Consider the following 11959-nt stretch of genomic DNA (forward strand, 5'->3'; position numbering starts at 1 on the left):
CAGTAGTTGTGGCACGTGGGCTCAGCAGTTGTGGCTCGTGGGCTCTAGAGCACAGGCTCAGTAGTTGTGGCACAAGGGCTCAGTAGTTGTGGCTCACGGGCTCTAGAGAGCAGGCTCCATAGTTGTGGCGCACGGGCTTAGTTGCTCCACGGCATGTGGGATCTTCCCGGACCAGGGAACAAACCCATGTCCCCTGCATTGGCAGGCAGATTCCTAACCACTGCACCACCAGGGAGGCCCCAAAATGGTAATATTTGAGAGGATGGAGGTGTCAGCTAATCTTATTGTGGTAAATATCTTGCAATACACAGGTGTATCAAATCATCACACTTGTATGCCTTAACCTTGCATGTGTTACATGTCAATAACATCCCAATAAAGCTGGGAAAACAACTTTAGGCTGTGGTGGAGAGTTAGGGAGAGGTAAGTATAAAAATCTAGTCCCCTGAGGTGCCCACGGTTATGCCTTTTTTTAAAAGATAAAGAAAATAAGACCCAGATATTTGTCTGAGGCCCGTTGACTAGCAAGTGAGAAAGCTGGAATGCTGTTCCATGCCTTCTAGCTCTAAGACCAATGCCTTTTCCACTATAACGCTTTGGAAACATTGTGTTTTGGGTTAAGATGTGGGAGGAGATCTATAGCTAGGAACAAGGGGAATATTAACAAGAGTGTATTTTGTTAATGCTTTTAGCTTTTCCAGGGCAGTAAAATTAATACTTGAATGAGCATATAGCTTAGGGCTTTATCTCATCAACATCCATACAACCCCTCCATATGGGCATTTATATTGAGTGAAAACTGAAATTGAGGCTTTCGGGCTAAGTTACTCGCTCAAGAAGATATAAGAATTAAGCAGAGGAGCAGTGACTCAAAAGGAGGTTAATCTGGAGGCACTGCTGATACTGCTTGAAAACTTCGGTAGGTACCTCACTCCTATCAGGATGGCCACTGTCAAAACCACAGAAAACAAGTGCTGGCGAGGATGCGGAGACCCTGGAACCCTTGTGCACCGCCGGGGGGAATGCAAAACGCTGCAGCCGCTCTGGGAAACAGTATGGCTGTTCCTCCAAAAATGAAAAATAGAATTACCACATGAGCCAGCAATTCTCCTTCAGGGTATATACCCAAAAGAATTGAAAGCAGAGTCTCAAAGAAATATTTGTGCACTCATGCTCACAGCACCATTATTTGTAATAGCCTAAAGGTGGAAGCAACCCAAGTGTCCATCGACAAACAAACAGACCAACAAAATGTGGTGTATGCAAACCACGGAATATTATTCAGCCTCAATAAAGGAAGGAAAGTTCCACACATGCTGCACCACAGATGAACCTTGAAGACATTATTCCTAGTGCAGGAAGCCACTCACAAATGGACATGCACTAGATGATTCCAGTCATTCTGAGGGAACTGGAACAGTCAAAATCATAGAGACAGAGTAGAAGGTTGGTTGTCAGGGGTTGGGGGGAGGGAATGAGGAGGTATTGTTTCACAGAGGTTCAACTGGGGAAGATGAAGAAGCTCTGCAGATGGATGGTGGCGATGGGCACACCATGTGAATGTGCTCAGTGCCACTGAACTGTACACTTAGAAATGGTGAAGGTGGTAAATTTTATGTTATGTGTATTTCACCACAACTGAAACAAAAAACTTGGGCACAAAGAGGGTAAGTTATTTTTTCAGTTATATACATCAGTTACTGCAGCTCTAAGCCTAGAGCTGAAACCTCCTACTTCTGAGCGTTGATCTTACTAGATAGCGCTCATGGGCTTTCTTTCAGCTCTGACTCGGACTTGAGGTTATGCAGGTCCTTACAGCTCGTTGCCATGGTCCTTCTTTATGTGTAACTCTTGACTGATGTCTTTCTTATCTACAGAATCAGGCTGATTACCTTCCTTCTTTGCATCTCGTATATATTTATCATGTTTTTACATTACTGTCAGCCTGACTATACATATAGAAACATGACAGACAGGATATGGACCAGATGACAAAGTCTTCCTCACCATTGGTCAGACAGCACCTGTTATGTGACCCACTGAGGGGATCTTAGGTATAAACTACGACTCCTCCCTACACCTATACTGACAATTAATTGAGCTGAAAACATCCTGTGTTACCATCTCTTTCTGTAATTGCCTTTTCTTTCTTGAACAAACTTCTTAAAGGCAAAAACTTACAATATGCTAAAAACTTAATTGATTAGACTACCAGAAGCTCTCAATCTGGGAGAAGGCAATAAATTGCTACTGCAGAAACAGACAAAATTCTTTGAAGCCCTTGAGGTAGTTTTCCTGCAGTGAGGTCCCACTGTGGCAGAGACCTCTAGCTGCCCACGGAATATCCATCCTTCTCTTTTTTCTTAGTAACAGCAGAACATCTGTATTTTTGAGGGGAGCAAAGTGCCTGGAGGAAATTAGCTTTTCCAACATCCCCTGAAGATAGAGATGGCCAATAAGATATTAGTGGAAGCCCTCAGGTAGGGTTTCTAGGAAGGAATTTTAAAGAGAGCTTATTGAACCGACAGGTACCCCTTTGACCTTCCACCCTTCATTCTTCTTCCTTCAGTGAGACAGACATGGTGGCTGGAGTGGCAGCAGCCATCTAGAGCCCGTGAAGGAGGGAGACCAAAAGAATCTCAGTTACCCTGACATCCTGAAGACATCAAAGCAGTGCCAGCAACTGTCTACCTGCAGTCTTCTTGTTTAGAAAGTAAACCCTTAGGAGTTCAAGATCGTGGCGGGGAGGGTGTCTGTTAACTCTCAGCCAAACGCAGCTCTTAAGGGGGAATACTTAGGATGCTGAAAAGATCCTACATCTCTGTGAAGTAAGACATTTAATTTGTTATAAATAAATGTTACCAATGATGGTGACGACGACGACAACAACGACGTTAACCTTTGTGAAGGTGGCAGGTACTGAGGCACGGCAAGGCTAAGTTGTTCACCTAAGGTCTCACAGTTAATAAGTGGGAGGCTGCGCTTTGAATCCAGAGTCCATGCTTTAAACTACAAGACAGTAGTATCACACGTGACAAACTAACATACACTGCACAAATAAACCTCCACAGATACACTAATCTTAAAGGAGCTTTGTTGATTCATCAAGGAAAATTCTTATTACATGTCATCCCTAAATTGCTCCTCTATTTGAGAAACTGTTTCCTGCAGGAACTGAGATAAGTCTCACAAGCCATTTGGCTGGTTTCATAGCTGTCTCACGTGCTACCTTAAACATAGCTTGGACCGTGACCACAGTCTCCTGACGGAAGTCCCTCCTCACCCCCTTCCACCACTGCAAGATTAACCTCCCGAAAGTGAGATCTGACCACATCACAGCCCTTCACACAAGCCTTCAGTGGATCCCCGCTGCCTGCATCTGCTCCCAGCCCCTCCCCTTCGCCCTCCACACCCTCCAGTGTCCCCTGCATTCACCTGGGATTTTCCATGTTGGACCCTGGCTCATGCTGCCCAGTCCATCTGGATGCACGTCCTCTCCCATCCTCCCCCAGCTCCACGTGTCAGCACCAGGCCTCACCCTCGAGATCGAAGTCAAATGGCTCGCGTGCCATGTTGTGGCTGCTTCTGGACAAGGGCTGAGCTGCCATGGAAGTGGTTTGGGAGGAAGAGCACTGGGTTTCAGAGTCTCCCCTAAAGACAGCAAGGGCACCCCAGCCAGCAGCAGCCCCATCCAGACCAGGGCCAGGTCTGGACCCCTTCCTCCATCATCCTTCCCTGCTGTGCTTTCACTTCCCTCCTCCTGGTGGATCAAAATCAACACCATGGACAGCCTTCAAGCTAAAAATACTTCACAAAAGGGACACTCGTAACCCTCGGGATGTGTGAGAAAAGGGAAGGAGAGAGGCCCTGGGGAAGCTCTCCCAGGGCCAAGGGGTCCAGCCGACAGGAAGCTGCTGCCTCTCTGACCTACTGACCAAAATCATCCAAGTCAGGGGAATCCAGAAGGGAGCTCACCCAAGGCTGGTGCATCATAAGAAGGCTCACTTCTTCTGAGACCCCCAGGTAACTGGAGGGCTGATTACTACTGACTGCACAGCACCTTGCACAGGAAAACCGAGTGCAACCAAATACAAAGCATCCCCCTGGGGCTGCAGGTCTCACTCACTGACTGATACAAAGCTATCAGATTCAGTCACTCAAAGCCACATATTCTAAACCAAGTCATGCACCATGACCGAGCCTAGAGCTACTCGGTGTGACTTGATTGCAGTTCTCCCCACGGCGAGCACTGCTACTGCTAGGGTCCTCCAGTCACGGGAGGATGCGAGCTTCTCCCCCCTCTCCCAGAAGCCCCGTGTACACATACACCATGTGCAGGCATCTGGCTGTCGCACCCTCCCCAGCAGCTGGCAGCTCGTGAAGGCCGGGGAGGGCGGCACCAAGTCTGCTGTGCTTTTTCTTGCCCCAGTTAGACTAACACCCCACACTGCACTCGGGAGAGCTTTATAAGGTTTTGAATGAAGAATGAGAATGCTCCGAATTAGCTGCATTTTATGGTGAGTTAAGCAATTCAGTTGGTCACTCTCACACCCTTCTCTCCTCCTCCCCTCCCATCCCAACACCCCCCAGAAAACAAGACACCAAGTGAACCTGGGGCCAAAGAGGAGAGAAAGAAAGTGCACCTGAGTCCCACACACTTCTGGAACCCCCGTTACACTGGGTTTAGGTGGATTTTTCCAAAGCACCACGAATGCTGGTTTTTAACTTAAAAATAGATGTCTAATCCCTCTCCATCCCCAATCACACACGGCCTGTACACAGTAAACCACAGCAGGGAGAAAGCTGTTTATGCCCCCTCTTTCTTTGTCTGCCAGTACACCCCCCAACCCCTCCCCAATTTAATCTTTAACTCACCCAACTTAGGAGGAATTCTGTTTCCGGCCTTAACAGGCTTCACAAAAGGGCCAAGAGTGTGTGAACCAAAGCCCAGCTCAGCCATATGTGCGTTGTGGGGAGGGATCAGCGTCTCCTCAACATCCTCAAAGGAAACGTTACTTCCTAAAAGGAAAACTGTGGAGGGGCTGGTGGTCCCCTCGGGGCCGTCAGTCTGCTGCCACTCAGGCCACCTGGAACGTGAACCCGGGCGCCAAAGGCACCACACGGGGCTTAGGGAGTGTCTGTTCCTCACCCGAAGCCCACCAGGCCCGCAGGAGATTCCTTCTTAGTCTCCAAGCACGAGGGAAGGAGAGGGATTGCTGTCACAGGGATAATAAATGTCTGTGGGCCACACCCCAGGGCATCTGGAGGCTAAGGTCCCCCCAGGATGTGGTCCCCTGGGGGGGATGCCAAGCACAGGCCTCTGGCTTATCTTCACACTTCCCTCCACACCTTATCTGAGCAAAATCAACACCACAGACAGTCCTCAAGCTAAAATACATCACAAAAGGAAAACTCGTGACTCTCTGGGTATGTGAGAAAGGGGGCCGCAGGCAGGCCCTGGGGAAGCTCTCCCAGCGCTGAGGGGTCCGCCCAACAGGAGGCTGCTGCCTCTCTGATCTACTGACCAGAGCCATCCAAGGCCGGGAAATCCAGAAGGCAGCTCAAGGGAAAAGCAGCATGAGTTTCAACAGGATCTGAGAACACCAGCAGTGCCGGTGGAAATACTGGCGCTGAGGGCAGGAAATTCTTGTTTGGTTGACAGATCAAGCAGTTCTGTGTCCAAAAGGCACTGCACAATTACGCACAACCAACGACAACCTTTAAATCCCAATGAATAATGCTGCGAACTAAGGGACCCAGTAACACCACAGTTGCCAACCGACTTACCGATCATTTCCTATAAAGCTGCCCGATTTAAGATGAGGACGTACCTGTGGGTAGGTCAGCAGCGGGAACCACGCCCCTACCAGCACTATGATGAGTGACACAGCGCCACAGGTGGGGGTCCGTTTATTTAAAGAGTCATTGATCAAAAGTGGGAAGTACGGAGAAAGTCATTCTGGAGAATCTGGCCTCTGTAACTTAGCATCCGAACAGGCACACGTCTGATAACTGTGCAGGGACAGCAGACGCCACCCATGGTGGTACCGGGTGGGCCAGCGTGTAAAGTCACCCTCCTCAGGGGTCACATTCAAATTAAATCGATAGCAGGGACGAAGGTTTAACTGACATGCTCTTTAAAATCCACCCCAAACGGGCTTCCCTGGTGGCGCAGTAGTTGAGAGTCCGCCTGCCGATGCAGGGGACACGGGTTCGTGCCCCGGTCCGGGAAGATTCCACATGCCGCGGAGCGGCTGGGCCCGTGAGCCATGGCCCCTGAGCCTGCGTGCCCGGAGCCTGTGCTCCGCAACGGGAGAGGCCACAGCAGTGAGAGGCCCACGTACCGCAAAAAATAATAATAATAATAAAATCCACCCCAAACGGGCTTCCCTGGTGGCGCAGTGGTTGAGAGTCCGCCTATCGATGCAGGGGACACGGGTTCGTGCCCCGGTCCGGGAAGATCCCACATGCCGTGGAGTGGCTGGGCCCGTGAGCCATGGCCGCTGAGCCTGCGCGTCCAGAGCCTGTGCTCCGCAATGGGAGAGGCCACAACAGTGAGAGGCCCGCGTACCGCTTAAAAAAAAAAAATTCCACCCCAAAGCACTCTTTAAACTATATTAGACATAAAGAACAAAACCACTCGGCAGCTCCATTCTGAGCGAGGACGAGGAACCAGGCAGAGACAGAGACAAAGATGGGGGCGGGGGAGGGAGGGAAGGGAATGGAACCTGAGAAGTGCGGTTTCATTTAGTTCTGAGGTCAAGGTAACCGATCACATAACCCTGTCTTATTTCTTATGGTTTAATGGTCGAACGATGCAATATTTCTACAGGCGAAGGAACATATGCAGCACACGCACCTAAGTTATGAAGCAAACCAGTAAATTCAGCACCCATGACACACCACCCACAGAGCGGCACCCACCCCGTCGCATCACGTGGAGGCCCCCTGCATTGGGAGGGCTGACTTTTTTTTTTTTTAATATTTATTGATTTGGCTGCATCGAGTCTTAGTGGCAGAACGCAGTACCTTTAGTCAAGGCATGTGGGATCTAGTTCCTTGACCAGGGACTGAACTCGGGGCCCCTGCATTGGGAGCACAGAGTCTTAGCCACTGGACAACCAGGGAAGTCCCTGGGTGACGTATTTAATCTCTGTTAGTCAGGCACTTAGGAGCTGATGCACTGATTAGAGATGACTCCAGGCTTCAGGGTCTTTTCCTGGAACTCACGGTCAGCCATGATTAGGGTTCCCAGCAGCTCACTGAGGAGGGAGGCTTCCCTCAAAGCCAACCAGATGGAACAGAGCCAAGCCACTCTAGGTCCTCACCTGCACCCAGAGAGGAGCCACAGGAAACTGTGAGCACAGAGTGGAGGGGCAGCCAGTGCCCACCAGTGCTGGAGGGGTCCGATGCCCTCTCTCACCCCCTCATAGTTCCCCAAATGGGCACCCATTCCAATCCTCTCATTTACCACGATGTGGACTCGGCCACGTTATTTATTTATTAATTATTATTTTGGTCCCAATTAATTTTATTTGATATCTAAAATTTTTTTCACTTTTATTTTATATTGGAGTCTAGTTGATTTACAATGTTGGGTTAGTTTAGGTGTACAGCAAAGTGATTCAGTTATACATATACGTGTATCTATTCTTTTTCAGATTCTTTTCCCATTTAGGTCATCACAGAGTATTGAGTAGGGTTCCCTGTGCTATACAGTAGGTCCTTGCAGATTATCTATTTTATATGTAGTAGTGTGTATATGTTAATCCCACACTCCCGATTTATTGGCCACGTTATTTACCTGCTTTGAGCCTGTTTCATCACCTGTCCGTAATCTTCCCACCCCCAAGAAAAGGATCAGGTCAGAGTACATGAACGCTCCTTAGAGCCAATGATTATTGTATACATGCTTGTGTCTATATTTTCGTTTTTATTATTATTATTTGTTAGAATATACTGAGGGAAGACCAGGATACAGGCCCAGGACTGGGTTTCAGGGTACATTGCCCTATATTCTGATTAAATACTCACAAAGAGACTGGTACATCTTTTCAGGAAAGAAGTTACCCTTCTTTAGGTCTTAGAAAAAGGACAAACTTATGTTCAGTGGCCCTTCAAGGCCTCCTGATATTAAAATTCATTCTCATTTAACAAATATTTCACACGTATATGTATCATGCCAGGCACCGTGCCGGGCAAGGAACAGGGTGTAAACAAGAAATCAGGGTCCTGCCCTCAAGGGGTCCATTTTCTAATGGGGGCGGGGAGACAATAAGCAAGTGAACAACTTCACAGAGCATTTCGGATGGCTCCCATGTGAGGAAGGGAACAGAGAGGTGCCATGCTTTGGCCCAGCTAGTGAGGGGTGGTGGGGCGTTTAGAAAGGCTGGTCTAGGAAGGCCCATCGGAAGACGTACAGCAGGTGCTCCTGGGCCGAGGAGGCACTTGGTGAGTCCAAGAGCCCGGGGATGCGACTGTCTGGGTGTGGCCTGGAGTCTCCAGGCTCCCCAGGTGTTTCTGATGCACGGCCTGAGTTAAGCACCACCCAGGTAAGCCTGTAAGTAGGCTCAGGACAGAGCCCTGGGGCACCGGGGGATTGCGGCCTTCCACTTCGGAACCTTTGCTCCAGCAGCATGGCCAGGTGAGGGGGCGTGTCCACAGCAGGTGTACAGGAGTAATTACTTCTTTCACTTTACAGCCTGGAGGGAGGCAAGACAGTGTGTGTGCAATATTTACTCCCTGGAGCCTTGACTTTTCCTCCTGAAGGAATACTTCTAGGAAAAACATTACAACTAAATCAGCATACTCCATATCCCTGGAAACTGCCCACTGCTTCTCATTTCAAGTGTTAAAAAAAAATACCAAAAAAGAAGGCATAAATTCATTATGATTGTCTCTGGCATTCCATAAAATGAATGATTAGAAATTAACACAGCATGACTCTGTATGGGGAGTGAACAGATTTTATAATCCACATGTCAAGAAATAATAAGCAGCTGAGCATCCATGGCTGCAGGCACCCAGCTGACTTTATGGCCCATCGTAAAGCAGAAAAGTCATCCGTACAAAGGATGGTTCCTGTAAAAGAAGCTGATCATCACTGCAACCACTATATGCCCCGTGACAGGAAGCTCACCAAACTCACCACAGTGGCTTCCTCTGGGGAGGAGAAGGACAAAGAGTCCTTTCATCAGAAATATCTTACTTCTTTCATTTAAAACAATCTGAAGCAAACATGGCACAATAGTTATGAATTCTAGGGAGTGGTCCATGAGTGCTTGTTGTATTTATACTTTATCAAAAAGAGAAAGAGAGAACATTTGAAGGGTAAAAAAATTCTTCATTTAACATTTCTTGCATAATGTGTTAAATTGGCTGAAACCGTATAATTATTTCTTACCATGACTGTTTGCCAGTTTCTGAGGCAATGATCCAGAATTCATCATTACCATTTGTGCTCCTGTTATATTTATACACAAGGGCTAAGGAAAATCTGTTCAATGCTGTGCAGATTGTCTACTTCACACTCTTCTCTCTTATTCGATTGAATAGAAGAGGACCTTAAGTGCCTCTCTGCCATTCTTCCTAAAAGTACTGCAGACAGTCTCCATAATTTCCCAGGAAGACTGATCCTGACTCACCTCTTCCAGAGCCCTACCACTGACTTAGACATTTGGGTCAATCTTTACATATTCTTTTTTCCCCTTAATTTATGCTTTCAATATAAATCTGTTTCAGAGGGCAATACAACTTTAGGTTCTCACATGTCTTTACAGGATAATTCATGGTCTTGTGCTAATTCAGGCCCAATAAAAAGCAAGAAATCATCAAAATGACAGTTGAGTAGTGCTGGGGCAGGCGCAGGAAATACAGAAACTGAAAGTTTTAGAATGGATATTTTCATCCTGAAATGTTTCTTAATCAATTGTACAGCAGTAGAAAACATTACCTTCCTGCAGGAAGGTGCAGTGGGGAGGAAGTAGAAAAAGAGACAAAGGAAGAGATTCTAACAAATTCAACAATAAATTTTAACAGGATTCACATTGGTCGATCAAACCCTGTGAGTTGACTGGCAAGAAGTAATATATCCCAACACTGTAGTGTCAATTTAAAGGAACAACACAAATAAAACTTAAGCTTACAGGGAAGCTTTTACAGTATAAACTCCTAAATCAATATTATCATTACATCTAAAGGTTAATATTTTTCACAAACTTACGGTTACCAAAGGGGATAGCAGGACTCGGGGGAGAGATAAATTAGGAGTTTGGGATTGACATCTACAAGCAAGTAGTATATAGTAATATATAAAATAGGTAAACAGGGTACTTCCCTGGTGGCGCACCGGTTAAGAATCCGCCTACCAATGCAGGGGACGCGGGTTCAAGCCCTGGTCCGGGAAGATCCCACATGCCGCAGAACAACTAAGCCCGTGCGCCACAACTACTGAGCCTGCACTCTAGAGCCCAAGAGGCACAACTGAGCCCGCAAGGCACAACTACTGAAGCCCGTGTGCCTAGAGCCTGTGCTCTGCAACAAGAGAAGCTACCTCAATGAGGAGCCCGCATGGAAGAGTAGCCCCCGCTCACCACAACTAGAGAAAGCCCACGCACAGCAACGAAGACCCAATGCAGCTAAAAAAATAAACAAATAAATAAATAATTAATTAATTAAATAAAATAGGTAAACAACAAGCACCTACTGTACAGTACAAGGATGTCAACATCTTGTAATACAAGTATTACAATATCTTGTAATAACCTATAATGGAAAAAAATCTGAACCAGATTTTTGTATATGTATGTAAAACTGAATCACTTTGTTATACACCTGAAACTAACACAATATTGTAAATTAACTATATTTCATTTCTAAAAAATTGTTTTTTAAAAAATTAATATTTTTCAGAGGTTCAGTTGCCAAATGTATCTTAGGCTATAAAAGAAAGAACAGCGGGGAGAAAAGCCCTAACAGGCCGCAGACTTCCACTGCTGAATTTTTAATTGGGACTCAGCATCTCACAACTGACCAAAGTGTCACCCGAACAATTTACTTCTACTGCAGGCTGCCACTGGCAAGCCCACACTGCCACTTCCCTCTTCTTTGCTGTGGTCCCCATGTTCTTCAAAACTAGACAAGGATAAACTACAGCATGTGGCATCTCCGACAGGCCCAGCAGTACTGGACTGGCCACTTTTCAAATATCATACTTCACTGAGTCTTCCCAGGAGCCCCAAAGGTGGTGTCACCTCTGTGTTGCAGGTGAGGAAGCTGCATGTCCAATATGCAGAAATAGAATGGAGGCACAGATTGAGAAAATACAAAAAATGTTTAACAAAGATCTACAAGAACTAAAGAACAAACAAACAGAGATGAACAACACAATAACTGAAATAAAACATACACTAGAAGGAATCAATAACAGAATAACTGAGTCAGAAGAACGAATGAGTGAGTTGGAAGAAATGGTGGAAATAACTGCCGAGGAGCAGAATACAGAAAAAAGAATGAAAAGTATTGAAGACAATCTCAGAGACCTCTGGGACAACATTAAACGCACCAACATTCGAAGTATAGGGGTCCCAGAAGAAGAAGAGAAAAAGGAAGGGTCTAAGAAAACATTTGAAAAGACTATAGTAGAAAACTTCCCTAACATGGGAAAGGAAATAGTCACCCAAGTCCAGGAAGCATACAGAGTCCCATACAGGATAAGCCCTAGGAAAAACACACCAAGACACATATTAATCAAACTAACAAAAATTAAATTCAAAGGAAAAATATTAAAAGCAGCAAGGGAAAAACAAAAAATAACATACAAAGGAATCCCGATAAGGTTATCAGCTGATTTTTCAGCAAAAACTCTGCAGGCCAGAAGGGAGTGGCAGGATATATTAAAGAGAAAAACACACAACCAAGATTACTCTACCCAGCAAGGATCTCATTCAGATTCAACAGA

The 11959-nt window shown here is 46.4% G+C and overlaps 1 protein-coding gene across 2 annotated transcripts in view; it reads right to left on the reverse strand.

Moving 5' to 3' along the window:
• CSGALNACT1 (chondroitin sulfate N-acetylgalactosaminyltransferase 1) overlaps positions 1 to 4951 on the reverse strand; it is a 261032-nt gene extending 256081 nt beyond the window's left edge. For both annotated transcript variants that reach the window (XM_029226614.1, XM_029226616.1), the window contains exon 1: positions 4876 to 4951. The gene's annotated coding sequence lies outside the window, so the exon portion shown is untranslated. The remainder of the gene's footprint in view (positions 1 to 4875) is intronic.
• Between the last annotated feature and the right edge of the window lie 7008 nt (positions 4952 to 11959).

The sequence above is a fragment of the Monodon monoceros genome, unplaced genomic scaffold, assembly GCF_005190385.1.
Source record: "Monodon monoceros isolate NGI ecotype Baffin Bay Population unplaced genomic scaffold, NGI_Narwhal_1 Super_Scaffold_17, whole genome shotgun sequence".
Lineage (NCBI taxonomy): Eukaryota > Metazoa > Chordata > Mammalia > Artiodactyla > Monodontidae > Monodon > Monodon monoceros.